The sequence below is a fragment of the Pinus tabuliformis genome, chromosome 6, assembly GCF_031772625.1.
Source record: "Pinus tabuliformis cultivar Carrire ecotype Pingquan chromosome 6, CPIR1, whole genome shotgun sequence".
Lineage (NCBI taxonomy): Eukaryota > Viridiplantae > Streptophyta > Pinopsida > Pinales > Pinaceae > Pinus > Pinus tabuliformis.
The window spans coordinates 740,900,629-740,904,643 of record NC_142292.1 but is presented as its reverse complement, the minus strand read 5'-3'; positions in this window follow the sequence as shown (position 1 = coordinate 740,904,643).

Genomic DNA, 4,015 nt, shown 5'->3' with positions numbered 1-4,015 from the left:
CCCATGGAGAAAAGACTGCAGAGCAGGGCAGAAAGGACCGAGAAAGTTCAAGCCAGTGAAGGCACCTCTAAGGAAACCTTAGCCAAGCTAAAGGAAAAAGCACCCTCAGCCAAGCAGGCTAAAGCAGTGCCAACTGGTTCTACAGGAAGTCGAAAAACTGCTTCTACAGGAAGCCAGAAACCAGCCACTACAGGCATTTCTACAGGAAGTCTGAAGAAAGGGCAGCAGAAGGAGAAATCGGTCGAGATTCTAGCTAGGGAGGCAGCAGCTGTGCTGGCCACCCTAAGCACCTCTCCCAAGCAAAAGGAAAAGCGAAAGAGGGAGCCTCTCCTGTACTTTAAGGCAAGAAGAAGTGTCAGAATTAAAACTAGCAGACCCCAACCTCCATCCAAAGAACCAATTACCATTGTAGACACCCCTACCACACCAGAGGAGAGGTCCCCCTCCAAGGCATCCATCACTTATGAGCGGGGAAGCCCGAAGACGTCCACCTGGAGGGAGAGAATGGAATGTTTGGACATAAAAACCTCTCTACAGGATGTTGAAATTATTCTATAGGAAACATTGGCTAGATTGAAGGAGACCGAAGAAATGGAGGGTGAGGCAGCCAAATCACCACAGAAGGAAGAAGTGGTCGAGCACATTATGGAACCTAGCCCCCAGCTAAGCTTGGGCTCCTATTATAACTTCTTGGAGGCCGGAAAGACCATTCCTCAGAAATTCACAGTGCCACTCTTCCTTGAACTAGAGGAAGAGAGGGTGAGGACCCACACTTGGATGAAAATCGCTAAGTCCAAGGGACTAGCAGATATAGGTGTTCCGGAGGAGTAGCTCAAAGAGGCCAGAAGAGAATTGGCTATGGTGTGACATGCGGAGAGCATCCAGCGGGTCAGGCTACAGGAAGAAAATTAGCAGCTCAAACAATAGCTACAGTCATAGGGATAGAGGCGGGAAGACAGGCCTCACATCTTGAGGGAACAAAAGCAACAGGAGGGGCCCACAACGGCCACAGATACCCCTTATCAACAACAAAGGAAGGAAGGGACATAGACTGAAATTGAGGCACTGAACCAGCAGCTCTAGGAAGAAGACCTACAGATACATTCTCTAAAACAGCAGCTGCAAGAAAAGGAGGCCCAACTGGCCTGCATGGCCAGCTGGGCAATGGAAGCTCTGCAGTGCAGGCAGCCTGCCAAATCCTATGCCCTTTACCTCAAGGACTAATGGTTACAGTTTAAAATCAGTACCTTGGCTCAAAGGGGCATCACCCCTTTCCAAAATTATCATCAGTTTGCAGCTTTATGTGGCAGCAGTTCATCTGAGGATAGGGCCAAATTGGCAGAGTTCTACTTGCACAACTTTGCCCTTCCGGACATGAACGCATGGGATCCTAACACGGTGATAGGGGATATCCAGCTTATGGCCATGGCCTCTTGGATGAGCCATGAGGAGAAGAGGGCAGCAGAAGTCCGCAATATCATAGGCAGAGAGCTCAGTGAGCCTCTCATGATCAGAGCAGAGCTAGATGACCCATCAGCAGTGATAAGTGCCCACCAGCACTTGGCCAACAGTCCTCAGGATCTGCCGGAATACATTGAGCAACAGGCTCAAGCCATTGCCCATTTTGAAGACATGGAGAGACTGTTGGGAGAAAACTGTATGCATGCCTGCACAAGGTGGTGGAACACACTACCTCACAGCCTGAAGATAAGGGAATACCATTCTCCCACTAGGATGAGAGAGGCCTTCACAAGGGTACCTCTCTACAAAAATTTGATGCAAAACTTGTTGGCCAATTGGATTGGCTTGAAATTCAGTCCTCCTTTACTTCTGGGATTGCTAGAAGGAGTAAAGGAAGAGGAGGAAGGTAGGCAATGGGAAGAAGTGGAGAGGAAGGCAGGATTCTACGACCGGGAAGAGGATATCACAGCAGAGGCTTGGGACATGAGGGAGGCAATCAAAGCCATAAAGGATGATGAGCTAGACTAGTTGCTCAGAGGATGAGCAACCGATTTAGCAGGGGGGTGATGATGAACCCCCAAATTGGGTAACCTATTGGGCTCATTTTGCCCAATTATCCTTGTTCAGTCCTTGTTCAATCTGCCATTTTTCATAGCTATGCATTATTTTTTAGTATGTTTATGTCATTTGTACGAATAAGGGTGGTCACTCTTCCTAGGTGGCTAACACGTGCTTATTTCAGGTTTTTTGACACATGTTGGAGCAAAATCGAGCAATCATGAGCTAGAAGACAGCCAAGCTTGAGGTGAGGATTCATAGGGGGGTTGTCTATGAAATTAAATAGCCCTTCCTCGGGATATTCACCCCCAAACTCCAAGCTCACAGGCCACCAAAACCAGATCTTGAAGGCAGCCAAGCAGATTTTGGAAAAAGGATTGTCTACTAACAGTTGGCCAGGCAAGTCCCCTAGATTTAGGAGGCCTGCTAGGGCCCTCATGGTGTATAAATGATAAGGCCTCAACCTTCGTAGGGGACTTTTGGAAACCATTGCATATTTTTGCACTACAGTGCTGTCAGCCTTAGCTCGTTTTCTTGTAGCCATTTTGGCATAACTCTTGACTGGTGACTATTTTTTGATAATGATAAGCAGTCCTATTTCATATCAGCTCTGAGTTTTCTATAGGAGCCATAGCTCTCAGGGTTGGGCCCAACCTGAGAGCCTAGGGCCTCCTTTATGTATTGTTATCTTTCCTTTAAGCATCATTGTTTTCCTTTTGTGCATTTGCAAACGTATTTCTATTAGGCAGATTAAGTTGTGTTGATTAGCTAGGTCATTGTTTATCAATAGAATGCTTCAGATGTTTAGAATAGATTGGTAGGATAATAATAGGAAAAAGGCTCCAAAAAAGGGTCAACAAACACTTTTGGTTTCACCTCTTCCTTATTGGATCAGGGGCTGGAATTGAAGTGACCGTGCTGTCCCAAACAAAAACACTAGTTTGCTTTACCATGCAATCCTTTGTGTACTATTTTCATTTGCAGAAGTTGGTTATGTGTTCAGATCTCTGAAATGTTTCATTTCATAGTTTATATACACGGTTCTCTTTCAAATAAAGCTGTTGTTCATTCACGTTATTGTTAGTTAGATTAGATTAACTAGGACTTTGCTTACTTGCAAGACTTTGTTGATTCAGTTGAATGTATACGGTGCAGAGTGTCTCTACCACTCTTTCATCCACCTAAGCTTCATCAGAGCCATCTGCTCCATCTCCTAGCTGGGGTCCTCATCTCACATATGTCCTCTTGCCCACATAACCCTACCTTTTTGTGCAATCATTGTTTCAGCCTTCTTCGAGCCAATTTAGCCATCTACACCTTCTCACCACTCCATCCACCAGTCCCTGGGCCACTTCAGACCCCTATCCTACCTTCATATCCATTCATGCATCTTCCCTCACTCACCCATCCTCCAAAATCCAATTTTTAAACATCCTGTAGAAATTTCTGAACATCCTGTAGAAATTCCTGAACATCCTGTAGAAATTCCTGAACATCCTGTAGAACCCCTGCAGACTTCCTGTAGAAGCTCATAAATGAGGTTTCTTGATAGCCAAACTTTGTGAAACTCTCTAGAAGGGTGTTAGGGACTCCTTAGACCCTCTCTGAACCTTCCCGACTTCTTCCAAGCATTTCTCCTCCTTGATCCACCCCTGCACAGTCAAAGAACAGTGAAAGCATATGCATGATGAAACTGACGACTTAATCAAAAATACGAAAAGATGTTTTCTCCAGATAGAGGTAGTCTAGACACATGTATTTTACCTTCATAGAAGTAATGGCATCTCTTTTAGTAGTTTTCATTCTCTCCTTTGCATCAGTAGGACTAGCTGGTAGAATCAGGGTTTGCTAGGGTTTGAGTTTTCCTTCAGTTTTTCAATCTCTTTTCGCAAATAGATTAGCTTCCTTCGAGTTAGCTTTCATCCATCAATTAAAAATCTTCTTATAAGAGCTCATAGAAGTTGGTTTAAGCTCCTAGAGGACTTGTGCCAGCTGA